The sequence below is a fragment of the Emydura macquarii genome, unplaced genomic scaffold (assembly GCF_026122565.2).
Source record: "Emydura macquarii macquarii isolate MOO-44397 ecotype Brisbane River unplaced genomic scaffold, CSIRO-AGI_Emac_v2 contig_2432, whole genome shotgun sequence".
Lineage (NCBI taxonomy): Eukaryota > Metazoa > Chordata > Testudines > Chelidae > Emydura > Emydura macquarii.
In genome coordinates this window covers 223,852-240,736 of record NW_027132569.1, presented here as the reverse complement: position 1 = coordinate 240,736, position 16,885 = coordinate 223,852, and the positions used below count along the sequence as shown (strand labels likewise).

At 40.8% G+C, this 16,885-nt stretch overlaps 1 protein-coding gene across 1 annotated transcript in view; it reads right to left on the bottom strand.

The window, feature by feature from the left end:
• ITGA9 (integrin subunit alpha 9) overlaps positions 1-16,885 on the bottom strand; it is a 272,113-nt gene that overhangs the window by 87,704 nt on the left and 167,524 nt on the right. The gene's annotated exons all lie outside the window — the stretch shown is intronic.

Genomic DNA, 16,885 nt, shown 5'->3' with positions numbered 1-16,885 from the left:
AAAGTCCACAGGATGAGAAACACTTCTTGCCATATAGAAACAAACAATTTTTTTAATAAAGCTTTCAATTACAGATGGCATATAGAAGGCACCTTGCTGGTAGTGATTAGCAAAGAAGCCATCATTTGCAAAACCATCAGTATGGAAGCTCAGTGTCAGAGATCACACGCCAGGCAGTTCCTAAACTCCCAGCCTGTGTTAATACTGGTTCAACAATCAGAAGGAGATGAGGTAATATAGCAAATTATTTTGCTTAATCACTAAGGACCAAGTCATGGCCCAGCCCTGTGCGGGCTGCACATAGGGGAAATCAAACCAGTCCGAATAATGTCAGACTCTTGAATCTCTGTCTAAATCTTGACCAGAACAAAAACCAAACTTTTTTTTGTAAGGTCAGATAGTTCAAATGACTTTTTCCCTTCTTCCATTTCCTTGCACATCTAACATTTCCTAGTTCCAGTTGGGTCTGCAAACAAATGCTACAAGAGAGGCTTGCACAAGAAATATATCTCGCCTGTCTGGAAGCAGGAAGCATGGGAAGTTTTGAAAAGGAAGCCTGTTCTCATGCAATTTCTACACCAATTCTGCAAATCAAAGACTTTGGATAATGTCTGGATAATCATCCGAATGTCTGAGAATTTATCCGAACCAAACTACCAAAACCTTACAACGTTTGCTCATCGCTATTTAACTGTCTTTAGCAGTCAGGCTGGGGTGACCTCTAGAGTTCCATTTGCCTACATCATGGAGAAGAAAGCTCTGGGAAATGTTGAAGTAAGATTATCATCAGCACAAATGTCAGTTCATTCATTTTCTACCAAAAAAGGAAAAGACTGTTCCCCTTCACAGGAAAGGTTCAGCTGGAATCCTCTAGTGTTCATGGTATTTTAACAGAGACTCTTTTAAGCAGGTTCTGGCAAGAAGCACGGCTTGCACTTGGATTAGATTTTATTCTCTTTTGAAATCCAGTTTGGCTGTCTTTTTTTTTTTTTTAGAATCCCAAGCTATGAAAAAAATAATGTTAGTAGGATGATGTCATTACAAATAAGGTCAAGTTGTACTTCCTTTTGTAAAGTTGCACTTATTGTTCACTGTGTTATTGCATCATCTTCAAGGAACAGATGAGACCAGGGACTATTTAGCTGTTTGCTTGTAACAAAGCAGAGAGGGGTAAGTGCACATTTTTTTGTCATTCAGTCAAAGCACCAAAAGAAATTGTTGAAAACCAAAGAAGAGTTACCCTGACTTCCACCAGTGTAAAACTGATATAAAAATACAGGACAGTTTCAAAAGCTTTTCTTACCTGTTGAATGGTAAAATATCACTACCAAAAGAAAAATCTGTATAATCAGGCTATTAAAAATGTGTCTGGGCACAGCTTTAACTTGTCCTTTATAAAGCTAACTCATTAAACACTCTAGCTCATAACTTCATTATGGCACTTTACAAACAAAAAGCATGTTGCAAGTGCTTCTTGACACAGAAAGGTCATTATTCTCTAGAATGGATCCATACAGAGAGAACGAACTCAAACCAAAACAATAAACAAGATCACTGTTCAGCTTTGTGCTTTGCATCCAGCATTTCAAAAGCCTTCACGTGAAAAACCAATAGGCAGTCACTGAACAAAATATGTTAAAATCAAGTTTCATTGGAGGTCTATTACTTATCCCTCTGTACACACAGTTTCCTAGGTGAGTTAGGGAGTCAACAGTACTCTGGGTTTTAACTGAAACTAAGGCACTGGCTCACTTCATGACCTTGACCAAATAACTTATTGCCTTGTACTTCAATCAGCTCAGCTGAGAAACGGGTGAAAAGTACATCCTGACTGGAAATGAGATGCTGAAATTTCCGAGGTATTGGAAATTTAAATATCACATGTACAGAATGTGCATTCTTTGTATAGTCACAGTATACAGCAATCTGTCCATTGTGGGTATTTCCAAAACATCTGTCACCTTGATATCTAAACACCTGGACCTAAAAACAAAAATGGGTATGCATATTTCATAGGTAAATATTGATGAAAAATGAAGATTAATTTCAAACAGCATTCATTGGTTTAGTGGCAATTATCCCAAGAACAAAGACTTTTCTCCCTATATCAGGGAAAATCCACACTCGTGAGCGACATAGTTATACCGACCTAACCCTGGGTGTAGACAGTGCTATGTCAATGGGAGGGCTTATCCCATCAACAGAGCTACCACCTCGCAGGGAGGTAGAGTACCTACACTGATGGAAGCAGCTCTCCTATTGATGTAGGTAGTGTCTTCACTAAGCACCACAGCTGTGCAGTTGCACCAGTGCAGATGTGCTGCTGCAGCACTGTAAGTGTAAATAAGCCCTAAGTTGTAAGCCTCAGGTCCACAGAGAAATTCATACATTGCTACCTTCATTACTACTTTGCCACCTATCAGAATGGTAGGTAAAAGTATTAATGGACACAACAAAAGTGATCTCCTTTCACTTTCATGTAACAAAAGAGCAATTAGAAGAATAACCTTCCTTCAGTGGAGAGAATGGTTATGGACAACAAGGAAATTTTAGCTCTGTCAGTGTTGTCAATCAGGGAGGAAGATTTTATATTGTACATCTATTCATATTGGGGTTTTTTAAAAAAACACATTCAATCTCCAGTCCTTGCTCCCCCCCCCTCCCCCACACAGAGAGAGAGAGAGAGAGAGAGAGAGAGAGCCATTCATTAGTGAGGCAAAATAAAAAGGCAATTGTGTACTTGCGGCCAAGCAAAAGAAACCTCATTTCCTAGAGCCAAAACTAATACCTCTCACACACTGCAAATAGCCAGAACACAGCCACTTTACTACAGGTACTTTGTAAGATACAGGTTATAACTACTACTGAATATTATAGGCCAGGGAAAAAGCCAGCCATCTGCACATTTCACTCTTGACAAAAGAGTAACTACATTTGCTGAGTCTATTTATAAATGTAATTATAACAATTCACTTTAATACAATTTACCGCCCTAAGTACTGAAAGAGACTGTACCATAGTTCCTAATGTGTACTCTTATCTCAGTGTTGTTTCTTCTACCACATTCTTTTACAAAACAAAAATAAATTCACTTAATAGCCAATATAATCAAAATTGGTAAATGTCTGTAGGGTCTTGTTAAATTAGCATATTTTAAGATTCATTCATTTGTAGAAGTTATTCACAATTAATCAAATGTTTTTCAGCTGTTCAAAACTCCCTCGTACTTTAGCATGTGGAATAAGAGATCTGCCTTCAGGAGCCAGATAGAGCTGTAGACAGATGGTGGGAAAATGTGTTGCATATCTGAGGCCAGGTCTACACTACAAACTTACATCGACATAACTTCGTCGCTCAGGGGTGTGAAAAATCCATACCCCTGATGGATGCAGGTATACCAACCTAACCTCCAGCGCAGACAGCGCTAAGTTGATGGCAGGGTTTCTCCCATTGACATAGCAACTGCCTCCCGTGGAGCTGGATTAAATATGCCAATGGGAGAAGCTCTGCTGTCAGCACAGTAGCATCTTCACCAAAGCACTGCACCAGTGCAGCTGTGCCACTGCAGTGCTCTAAGAGTAGACCTGCCTTCAGTCCAGTTGGCAGGCTTTCCAACTCCTTTTCCCAAATGGCTCTGTTAACTGCCCATACTGGAAAACCATACTCTTGACTTGAACTGTGCTTCTGCATTTACTGCAAGGAATGCAGAGACTTTTTTCAGAGCTCACATTAGCAACTTTTAGAGGCCTCCACCTGGCATCATGTGGATAGAAGACCCAGGTACCCGGCCAAGAAGCAGTCTCCAGGTCACAGAAGAAAAGCTGGCCAGCCAATCACACTCCAATTTCTCACTACCTCCCAGACACACCAGAGACCTGCTTCAGGGCACTAGGCCTCCCGTGTCCTCTCTGGCACCAAAGTCCAATCACCCATCGAGGATTAACAGGAAGGAGTGAGAAATTTCACAGAATCAGCTGAACTTTTTGCCATTTTCCCAAGTGCATCTCATGAGACTTTACTGCTACTGAAAGCAAGCCTAACCCTTAGCCCAATCCAGATCTGCAGCTCATCTCCTCCACGTATCTCTCAACCTTTTTCCTCACAGATCAAGCAGCTGTGCAAGACAGCAGCCACACCACTCATACATGAGCTAAAGACACTGAAAGGGCTAAGGGGCAAATTCAAGAAAGACTAAACTCTGGAAAAGTGTCATTAAAAAAAAAAAAAAAAAAAGAGTTGCATTTAAGATAAATGAGTCCCAGTTCTGTGCCCTCTTAATCTGAGCCTAATCCTTTTAAATCAGGAAATCTGCAACTAGTTACAGTATGTATAGTATATAAACCTTACAATTTCAAGACTCAAGAAATCATAAATCGCTGTAAAATTTTTAAATTCGATCACAGACCCCTCAGGAAAAAATTAAAACCAGCAACTAATCCAAAATACATCCTCCAAAAATCCAAGTGTTACAGACAGGTCTTTAATTAGTAAAATGCTATAAGAAGGCCCAGTTTGAAAACCATGATGCATCCTTTGCTCACAGAAATGTGAAGCTGTAACTCTTGAATGGTCCATATTATAGATTAAACTCCATTTTTTTCATACTTTTTCTCACATGGTGCCTAATTCCATGGCATGCGGCTTCCATACCATCAGCTAGGCCCTTCATGCTTCTGCATACCAAAAGCATGGTGAAATCAGGAAAGGAAGGGAAAAGAAGACAAAAGGAAAGTGAGTTTTCTGGCTCCAATAATGTTATGTTTATTCATAAAAAGGAAACATTGAAAATCCTACACAAAAATGAACAGAGATACAAATTAATCCAGTCAGAGGCAATCAGGCAGCAGAATGTCTCAGACCACTTCTGTACCTAATAATGCTTACAAATCTGCAAAACTACAGACTTCATAGGATTAAATGCCTGACAGGAAGGACTAAGAATATCTGGACAGGAAACCAAGCTTTGTGGGTCCAAAAAGACATGCCCAGAATTATAAATTGGCATGTCCTATTTGGAAAGGATTTTTTTATCACTACAATTAAAATCAAAATATGAATAAAATTACCATTAACAGTCTATTAACAGAGCATCACTTTAAATTAATAGCTTCATACAGAGAAATCATATGTGACAATTTTTTTAAAAAACAGACTGTATTACGCCCTCCCACTTTGTGGACTGGTGCTTTCCAGTACGCTTTGTAATAGTAATTAAAATAAAACATCCATGCAATGAAGTGCAGAAACTACCCACCAGCATAGCACGGTTACGGAGAGCCTTTGGGCCCAGCTAGCCCTGCCTCGTTATACTTGCAGCCAGGACCAGGCCTGGAGAGGGGGAGAAAAGGAGAGCGCTGGGCCCAGTTCAGGGCTAACTGGCAATGAGGCAGGAGCTAGGTGCCATCCTACCTGAAGGGATGCATTACTAGCATGCCATATAGGGTGGCTAGATGTCCTAATTTTATGTGGACAGTCCTGATATTCAGGACTTTGTCTTATATAGGTGCCTATTACTCCCCACTCCCTGTCCCGATTTTTCACACTTGCTATCTGGTCACCATACAGCCAGCTAAGGCAGCCACCAGGGAGCATGTTCTGTCTCCCAGCCAAGAGAGACTGTGGAGGACTCCTGGAGCCCCCAGCAACCAAGGTAACTGGGTGACTGCAGCCCAGAGACATTGTGGGGTTCAGCTTCACCAAACTTACGGCTGTTCTGCCCGAAGGAGCTTGGGACCATGGAAGGGTGCCGCCCAAGACCCACGAGAGGGAGCTACAGGAGGCAAGCCACCCCAACGAATTGGACTATGGGCCGTGCCCAAAACTGAAGTGGTACTGACAGGAAGTAGCCCAGAGCAGTGGATTTAGGCTTTGTCTATACTTGCGGTTATCCGAGCAAAACTTTGTCACTCTGGGGTGTGAAAAAAACACACCCCTGGGTGATATAAGTTTTGCTGGCATAAGCATGAATGTAGACAATGCTATGTCGGCAGGAGACACTCTCCGCTAATATAGTGGCTGCCGCTCGTTTAGGTGGTTTTATTATGTTGGTAGGAGAGAGCTTATTATGTCAGGGGAGTTCAAACCCCCGGCATAACCACGAGTGTAGAAGACAAGCCCTTAGACTCCCTCCTCGGAGTGCCCCCTGTTCAGAGGTCAACCCATACTGGGCCCTGGGCTGGACACCGGTGGAGTGGGAGGGCCCGGGTCCCTCTATCCTCACTGCCTGAAATACTGAGGCACCGTGACTGGGGAAACGAGGGGCCGGAAGTCAGGTACATCAGCCACTAGACCACCTGGCCCTCTAAGCACTCCGTGACAACCTACACAACAAATGACGTCTTAAAAATTAAAAGCAGAGAAGAATCCAAAATAATAAAAGTAAAATGCAAGAATCAATATTAATTTCATTAAGGAATAACAAAAATGTTAATTTTCCACTCTGATTTCATACTGTGAAGTGATCAAATGTACATACAAGAGTGATTCATGAATACGAACAGTATGGTATTCAAACCCGATTTAAACACTGCAATTCATTGCTGCTTACTTATATAAGGAAGATATTAAATACCACAAGCAAATACAGTTGGTATCAGTTCTTACATGTACAGGAAAACAATCTAATAGAAAACCCTGCAACTGAAAAACCTTTTAAAAGATTAACCGGATGCAGAAAATGTGATAGAAAAAACAGCCAGAAAAAGCCCCCTGAAGGTAATTTTTAAAGTGCAAAAAACAATATTTAGCTTATAATAGCAATAATTACTTTGGCACAGGGCATTTCCTGGGGATTAATTAATTTTAACTCAACCTAGAGCCACAAAACTCTCTAAGCCAATGATTAATCTCCAGGAAATGCCTTTTAGAGCCACATTCATTTACTTCAGTTCCTCCATCTACAGAATCCTGAACTCAAGGCCTGGCAAGAGTTTTTGCAAAGCAGCAACTGATGACATGACCATCCCCTAAAATAAGGCAGGGAGAGAGTAGAGTATGTCATGAAAACTGCATAAACTAATGGCAATGCTGAAGTCAAAATCCATTACCTATTGAACTGGGATCTTGAAACTGGTTCGTTTGTTTCTTTAAATAAAAGCTTAGCAGTTCACTTGTATGGCTTTATTTTTAAGAGGTGCTGCCCTGTTTTATGGAAGAGCTTTGCAGCGCAGGCTCTCTTTCCCCACTGCTAAGTGGAAATTATTGAATTACTGTTCTGCAGATGGTTGTAGTCAAAAGTCAAACACTGGCTCCCTGGACTTCTCCCAAAGTAAGGCTGCTTTACAAAAAACTCATGTGGGCCAGGAATCAGCCTAGTTTAGAACCTCACAGAGCTTGGTTGTTGTGGCTCTGTTGACATTACTATGAGAGAACGTCTTCTACTCACAACTATCAGTTCAGGATCAAGCACCGAAAAAACCCTACTGGCCCATTTGAATGGGGTTATGTTTTGAAACTTTCATCCATGTTCCTCACTTCCCCATTCATTATGAAATGTCACAGGAACGGTTCTCTCTCCCCTTGCCCCTGCTCTTTTTGTATTGAAGGAACAGATTACCAGTCTTATGCAGTGCTGTCAGCCTATCAGAAACCCCCGTTATCTCAGAGATGAGCATACCTAGCTCTGTAACATCCATTTACCTCAATCATGTTTAAACCCCTTCTGAAGATGAAAGGTTTCTGCAGAGGGAGGGGGCAGGAAAGAAAACAGTTGTGCATTGCTTAATTTCCAAGAAAAACAAAGGCTCCCTTGAAAGCATTTCATTTTACTCTCAAGGGAAGGGAGGAGAGGCTGAATAAGACAGAGAACAGAGAAGGGAGAAAGGTAGTGGAGCGGAGTGAAGTTTCTCTCACTCTGGCACTAGTCAGGAAGTTCAAGGCAGCATCACCAATGCCTTAGGGCACTGCAGTAAAACAAAAGGAAAGCAAAGCATTTGAAGTATTTTGAACACCGCTAGTCCCTTTTACAACTTGCAGCTAAAAGCTCACTTTTGGAGTCAATACAGGAATCACTCGGTGAAATTTAAGGACTAGTGATATACATGAAGTCAGACTAGATGATCTAATATTCCATTCTCACCTTAAACTCTATGAATCTATACATTTAGGAAAGCTCTTTGCAATATTCAGAATATCTTTACATAGTGTACTATGAGCCTGTTTCTTCAGCCCTTATACAGGTAAAACACCCTTGACTACAGAGTTTTGCCTGCAAAAGGACTGTAGGCGCATGCCCTATATGTTAATAAAAAAGGGGAATGGGATTCAGTTTTATTTATAGATCCTATTAACACCACAGGAGATATTTGAGCAGTAGATGAAAGCAAACAATTACCATCAGTTCCTGCCATAGAGCACAGTGATATAGGGCATATAGTGCCATAGGGCAAGGAGCACTTAAACAAATATATGGTTACAATTCTATTGCAATTTCAGTTCAGGATGCCATTTATCTCCTGGCACCATCTTGAGCTGCCTGTCTTAAAAATGAGCAAAAGAAACTCCTAAGAGAACGGAATTGACCTTTAGGAGCAAAAGCTGATAAACGTCTAGATTCAAGTTACAAATAAAACAAGCTAAGGACTGACTGCCTCATGCTATAAAGAATAAGCCATGGAAAGTTGACTGTTACTTAATGGCCTCTACAAAGGTCATTGAACTGGCTTTAATTTGGAATTCAAACCTTACTCCTAAAGAGACAGGGGACATGCTTTGTTCCAAAAGGTTTGTCACTCTGCATGCTATTATAATATTACTAAATTACTCAGTGTTAAAAGTAGTGCCAGCTAAGAATAAAACTAGGAATTTAAGTTTTCTGGAGGGCGTAGGAAATATTACTTCAACATTTTGCAAAATAAATGAATATTTGCTCAGAAAAAAAAAAGCCGTAATGATCTTAATTCCTTCTCCTCCTCCTCTCACATTAACCACTTCTGTCTTTACTGACCTACTATTAAATTTGAAGAAGCATGAAATGTATAACTATAAAGGCATCTAAGCTGCCCATACTGAATTTATGCTGTTTACAAGGTGCTTAATGAATGGGGTATTGGGAAGAGAAACCTAGAAAAACATTGTTTAATCAATGAAAGAGATAATAATTAAAAGAATTGGGAGTAAATTGCTCCCCATAAAGACAGGGCAGAGTGATCGGTCCCCTTGACAACTGACTATGTAAAGACAACTGTGATCAAGTGTAACAAGCTTATATACATTGGGATCTATTCTCGTCAGTGGATATACACTGGTTTCAATACATACATATCAGCTCTGTCCAATGGAAGGAAAACATTTTTCTAAAAGTAACGGGAAAAATATATATGGGTGAAATTCACCTCTGTGGAGCGGGCCATTAGACAGCCTATGCCCTACTTAAATCCCAATTCAGAGGGGTTTAAACTTCAAATTAAACTCGCTATAAAAACTAACAAAACTTTACATTAGAAATGTATTAAATCGTTAAGAGGATATGTAGAATCAGGACTCCAAAAATACTGCCAGAGAGCTTTTTCTCCCGGCAGAGATTTACTGTGTGTTTATATTTTGGATGACGTTAACTAAAAATAAGATGTAAATGGAAAAGCAGTGGTTTAAAAGAAATGAATTTGCAGAATTAAACTGTGTGGTTTAAAGTTTTATAACAAACTGAAGATTTGCATTTGATAACCAGCAGTCATATCTTTAAGCAACAGACAGACCTCCTTTCATTTCAGCCTCTGGCTAATCGGTGTATGCTAAATTTGAAGCCTCCAGAACCACCCTCTGGCTACTTCTAAGGAAAAGGATTTCTGTCTGTTTCTCGCTCCAGATTACTCCATCACTTTGTTTTATCCCAGTCTTTTCTTTTATGTCCTCCTCCCCCATGAATAGCTCTCATTCCTTGCTTTTGCTGCTCAGAGCTTTTCCCAAACAGCAGCAGAGGGGACTTGACCTGATTCTTGTCAGTTTCACTGCTGCCTACAGTAGTAGTAGGCCATGAACCAGACCAGAGCAAACCTGGGAAATTAACACAAGAACATTTCCACCAATACCGAAATAATTCAATTAATCCACGTTTGCTCCCCTTTCATGTTCTTGTTCCGAACACCCACGAGCAATAAAATTTACTGCTACTAATGTCCACAGAGAGAGAATTTCAGTGTTCGCACCAGGAGTGTTTGGACTCTCAGATAAACAGGAAGCAGAAACAATATGATGCAACTTATCTGACCAATCACATCTAAGCAACATGGCTTGAATTTAGAATATTCACAATCCGTGTAAAAAATTCAAAACCTTGTTCAATAAATGAATAATGACTAAAAATGAGAAAAATCATGGCCTTCTTGTGGGGAAAACAGGCTAAACTTCTCAAACTGTTCACTATGTATTTGCTCTGCTCTGGGCCCAAGGCTTGTTAATTTCACTCAGCTTGGGAAACCTATAAGAAGCAATATAGGCATTACAGGTGGCTGACTACATACTGGTAGGGTCTCCCTAAAATAAAGAAATGACCCATGGTGGAAACTGATTGTCAGCAATGGACTTACCCTGACCTTTTCTCACCACATCTAGTGTTAAAAATGGTTTAAGCTCCTAGATTCCTACCTCCCATTGTAAAACACTGATATCTGGGGGGTGAAAAGTGCTATGTAAGAGTGAAGCATTATTATTATTACTACTACTTTAGAGTGTCTGTTTCCAACACTGCTAGAGACAGTATGGCATGCTATCTCAGGATTCTATGACTCTTGCTGTATCTTTGTTGAAAACACTTTTATCCTGTCTACATCAGCAGCTGAACATTTTCAACACCAGTTGAGGAACGGCTAGGGAAGTGCTTGCTGCTGACAACCATTGTCAGCAAAGGTCAGTCTCTTCCTGTGGACAGATTCAAGAAGCACTGCATCAATGCACATGAAAGTTAAATTATGCAGAAATTGATGGTTTAGTGTTCAGTCCCATATACAATGTGCACCAGGGAAAGCTTTCTGATCAACACTGTTAAGGGGATTTTTCAACCTCTGAACTATGTTTTCTCTGAAACATAATTAAGAGAATTGGATAATAAAATATAGATATTCTAAGTCCCTTCTCTTAGTTTTATGGAAACAGGAGGCTAGTTCATAATCTGAAGTGACAGAGAAAAGGGGTCAAAGAAATTTCCTTGTTAAAACAATAACAAATGCTGTTCTTAATCAAGAGGTGAGATTTTTTCTTCTGAGGAGAAAAAATATAATCCCTTGGTGTTTCACACTGTTTCACCAGTTGATGCATTTTAATATATATGAATTATTCATCATTGCAAAAACATCTTATCTCACACCCATACACATCTGTATAGCCGAATGGTCTCATGTATCAAAGAGCCAGGATTCTTGAGTTCTATTCCTTGTTCTACCTCTTACACATCAGGGTAGCTTTGAACAACCTATTTAACCCCTATGGGTCCCAGTTCTTCCATTTATAAAATGACTGTAATAATAATCATCTTCCACATAGGGGTGGTGTGAGGCTTAATTAGTTAATGTGCTTCCACACACTTGGAGGAAAAATGCTATGGAAATACACAGTGTAACTGATGTAAGATAGGAAAGTGAGCTGTACTTAATAAGGTTTGCAGCAAATTACTTCTCTGTAGGAGAAGGGGGCCTGTAGGAAAGAGAAGAGGAAAAAGTTGGATGAAATAGACAGATACTGTGTGGGGGAGAGAAAAAAAGGAAGTCTAGTCTTCCAGTCAAGGCACTGGTGTAGGATTCAAGATATCAGAGTTAAATTCCCACATCACTGACATAAATAAATTGTGACACCTTGGGCAAGTCACGTAATTTCTTTGCCTCAGTTCCTCATCTATAAAATGGGGATAATCATACTTCCTTTCAGACACCCTTTGCCTGTGTTGTCGATTTAGACTGTGATTCTTCGAGACAGGAGCTGCCTCTCATTGTATGTGTTGGCTGCCGAGCACAAGGCAGGCCTGGAGCTTAAGTAAGGCCTCCAGGCATTTTTGTAATGCAAATGAATAATAAGCGTGAGTCACCATTCCATTGCACAGGTCTCTCTAGGCAATCACAGCTATCCTTCACACCTTACTTAGGATTTAAGAGCAAAGTCTCAATATCAAGTCCTTAGACAGCGAACACCTTGGGGCAGGGAAGTTATCTTGTTTGCCTATAAAGGACCATGCTACGCATCCCTGTGGGGCTGTATATATAATAATATCCCTATATGTAACCTTGGGATCCTGGATGAAACAGGCTATAAACACATTAGGTATTATGATGAGTGATAACTTCCTGTTTTCAAATTTATGAAAGGGCTATCTCTAAACGATTGCTTGCCTGTGAAATTTCAGCATAGGCAGGCCTGCAAGCTCCAGTTATTATTAAGGTTGCCTGACATTTCTCATTATCAGACCTGGTTTTCAGTTGCTTATAACTTTGCCAAATACTAATTGTTTGCACTGAAATTTTACATGCCAGGGTGTCCGCCTCATAGCGCATGTCTACACAGCAGTGTAAGTCCCGGCTCAAGCCTAACCCCACTTGAATCCACAACCAATTATACTAATCTAGAGCTCAGACCCAGGGTCCCAGGACCCTGCAGAGCTGCAGGGTTCGAGCCCGTGTTAAGCTGGGACCTAGGATCCAGGCCCTATTGCTTTCCTGTGTGCACGCAGCCCCGGTTTGATTTGGGTCCCGGAAGTCCTCCGGATGTATCCCAGAGTTCCCGGCAGCAAAGGAGCAGCACTGCGGGCAGCCAGCGCAATGGCTGGAAGTGCCATTACAGCCTGGCCAAGTGCTTTCCCTCTTCCAGCTCTGGATCCTCCTCACTGCTGTGCGGTGTTTACCAGAGCATGGAGCAAAGCTGACAGATGGGAGGTGGCTCCTGGCTGCCAGGGTGTTGGGGGGTCCCCCCCCCCAGCCAGGCTGAGCTGGGAATTCTGCTGCTCCCCGTCTCTACAGGGCATCCACGTGGTCTGCGCTCCACTCTCTGTCCCTTGCTGCTGCCCCCACTCCCCCTTGGGGCTGTGTGTGCAGAGGCGCCTGGGCTGCATCCACTGTGAGGGCAGTGAGTGGAAGCCAGTCCCAAAACTTCCCACAGCCTCCTGAGAATCCCTTATCCCTACCTCCCAGGGTGCAGCCAGGGCAGGGATAAGGGGTCCCAGAGGGCGTTGGGGATGCACTTCACCACTCTGCAGCCAGCAGCAGCCTGGCTGGTGTGTCTGGGGGGGGTGAGGGGGGGGGAAGCAGGAAGGAGAGGTTTCCTTTGAAACCTACATATTATGATAAAACTTCAAAACAGACCAATAAAAATCCAACCAAACAAAAACAGCTTCATAGAACAGCCCAGTTTAAAAATTCAGAATTGCAAAGTTTCATGTTAATAGTTGACAGCCCTGGGGATAGACACATCAGAACAGGTGCACAGAAGCATTGTCCTGCCTCTGTGACTCAGCCTAGAGGTGGGGAGCCCAGTTCTCAGATTAGATGGTAGCTCGGTGTAAAGCCTTCTCCAGCTGCAGTCATTCTACTGAGACACGCGCCAAAGGAGCTAAATTATCCTGTTTAGGTACTCGCGTGCTCCTTATGGGCACCTGAGTCCCATCAATAGCACTGTCACAGTTAGGAAACAGGGTGGACAGGAGAGTTTTCACACAGCACAACACATTCGTAGGGCTAGTGTGTCAACGGAGGGGGGAGTGGCACTAGGCACTCTAGGATAGGGTTACTTTGACTCGGATCTGTGCACTGCAGTATGGACTCCAGAGCCCTAGGTTTAAGCACGGGTCAGAAAATTCTTAATCTAGGGTTAAAATGCAGAGTAGATGCTCAAGCCCAGGGTTCCCTGACACAGGTGAGCTGTCCCACTAACTCAAGGTTCCCTGACACAGTTGAGTCCCACTAACTCTAGACATACACTGGTGCATAGAAATACCCACATTTAAAAAAAAAGTGGGGGGGAGGACAGGGGCAAAGAAAATTTCAGCCAGAACAGTTTGGCCATTCCTGAGAACACAGGTAGGGAAAAATACTTTGTTTTCCTCAAATGAAATATTCTGGCAACCTTTTTCTTTAAAATATTCTAATGCCCCCATGCTTTGGAGCAGGGATTTAAAATTTGGCAGGGGATTTACCTATATGTCAGGGACATACCTTTTGCTGTACCCATGAAAGTCATCCCAAAGTTCGCCTCATTCCTCAAAATGGCTAAACCCTTTGGTTGAAATTTTCCTAAAATATTCCATTTAAGACAGATAACGATAATGAAAAACTTCAGCCCAAAGGGTTAAAGTTTGGCAAAGCTATAACCCACTGAAACCAGGGTTTTATGATCGGAAATATCAGACAACTTTAACAACAAGCAGTGATATAGAAATGAATTTTAAAGGATGTAATATTAATCTGTTATTAGCAGTTATATACTATATATGCAACTTTACATTTTTATTTTACTTGTTTTGCATTCTGTGACTACAGTCTAACTACTTTTGAACATTTTTCATATTTAAAAAAGGGTGTGTATCAAGTGATCAGCAATACTGACCATCAGTGTTGACAGTCTGTTTAATAACTGGAGACGCAGTGGGGTCACAGATATACTAAAATAATAAGTAAGTGTACAGGTTTGAAATCCCTTACAGTAAACTCTGCTTAATGGGTCCCTCAATTAAAGGACTGACTGTCAGAGGCTATGGAAAGAAAACTTTGGGCTTTCATCCATGGCACTGAGGACAACTGGCTGTAGAGCAAAAGGAAAAATAAGAGACGGAATAAATTAAGTCTTTTAAATATCAGTCAATGTACCCTTTTTCACCCCATGAGGAGCAGCAGCAGCAGCTCTGCCAAGTAGTGTCACTGTCATAGTTCATGCACACTCAGCTACCACAAGAAAAAGAAAGCCAGTAACAGTAACATTCATTTAAGTAAAATGTTACTTTAATAAGTACGGCATTAGGCCAACATTGTCCTTAAGCCATAATCTTAGGCATTCGTCTCAACGTTCCTTATACACCAATTTTGCTTTGTCTAAGAAGACGGCTTTTTTTAAAAGAGTCAAACTATTGTCCTCTCACTTGTAGTTATAACTACCATATGAAAGTTCACTGTATTTAATCTATGAGGCATTACTCCGGAGACACACAGAAAACAAACTGGGGAGACACTTAACAGTATATCAAGAGGAATATCTGAGGCACATTATTAAAGCCCATCATGCTAGCTATGTGGTCTTTATCCTAATTTTCCCCTCCACTGAGAAAGAATATCATATAGTTGGTCCCTCTCCACTTGGGTGATATTCATTAAACGGCAGTTGTTGCTAAAAGTTTCTCTGCAACAATAGACTCTTTCACTCAGAAACCACTCCACTAAAGGGATTCTTGTGAGTCATCATTTTTATTTGGGATTTTACGTCTGGATTTTTGCCCGGGCAATTTTCAAGCAGGATCAAAATATGTATTTTTTTAAAGTATTACAGTGTGTACTGAACATAGATGTCAGAAGATTGGAGTGGACTATGGAACTTGTGACTAATAATATTTTAGACAAATTATATCCACAGAGGTTAGTGAGTCAGTAACATTGGTACTGATGCAGTGTCTGCACCGCTATAATCCAGTTCCCATCTCGATAAACTATGAGGCGATAGGAAGAGTATTTTATCCTAAAGAGAGAGACTGCTGTAGAGTAAAACAGCACAACAGCACTCTTGTTACTCTATCATTTTTAAATGGCTGTTTACAAAGTAGTTAGTTGTAAAAAAAAAAAAAAAAAAAAGAGAGAGAGAGAGAGAGAGAGAGAAAACCAGGCGCACCAGGAAAGAGCATAGGGTATACGCAACCAGTATAGCAAAGATTTTGAAAATGTAAGACTATACGCTCACTTGATCTGTGTTGTACATGTTCTTAACAAATGCTGATTTATATTAAAAAACATCATTGAAGAGTGAGATAAACCATAAAACAATCTCTCATTTGCTTCCAGAAACTGCTTTCTCACATCTTCTGAGCACAGCCATTTCCAGACTGTGTTAGACACAGGTGCAAGCTAGGAGCATCAATGGTAACCATGTACCTTCTTTAGCTTGTTCCCAGACAGTACTTGCCAAAAGGAATAAAAGAAGTGCCTCTAGTGGTCTAATTAATCCATGTGTAAAAGATATTCAGCCATAGCTACAGAACAAAAATAGAAAACGGTTCAAAGCCTATATACTGAGTCCTGGTCCTGGTCCTGTTCCCACTGAAGTCAGTGGAAACAGTCTGATGGCAGTCAGGACAATCCCTAGAAATCTACATGTAAAACTCCCATTTACATTACAGTGCACATTGGCAGTAGTCATTTCTGTTTGTCCAGATAAAGAGCTATAGCATACATGTAATGTGCATTATCTGAAGTGGAGAATTACAATACAAAACTATCACTCTGAAGTTTGTAAAAGTAACTGAAAATGAAACACAACATTCAAAACTGAAGGCTAAGAGAATTATTGTCCATTAGAAGTGTTTCTCCATCTCTCCATCCCAACCCTAGAGTGGAAGAGTTTTTCTTATAACCAAAAACGATCAGTCTTTAAAATATATCGGTGAAATCATATATGGGCCAGGATTTCACCCATATATTTTTGCCCTACCTGCACTGTAGCTTTTAACTTTTCTATGTTAGCTCAGAGTCATGTGACGAACAAGCAGTAGCAGAGCTTCAGTAAAGAGGGAACAATTGTGAAAGCCATTTGGGATAAAAGCAAATGAAAAAAATTGCCGTTATATTTTAGTGTTTTCACAATTTTTTTTAAACATGTGCTACTTCCATTCAGAACCATCTCAGGCACACCTTTGTGTTAAAAGCTGATTAAAATTATTATTTTTAAATAATTAAGTCCCTAAATCAGATTATGCCCACCAAAAATT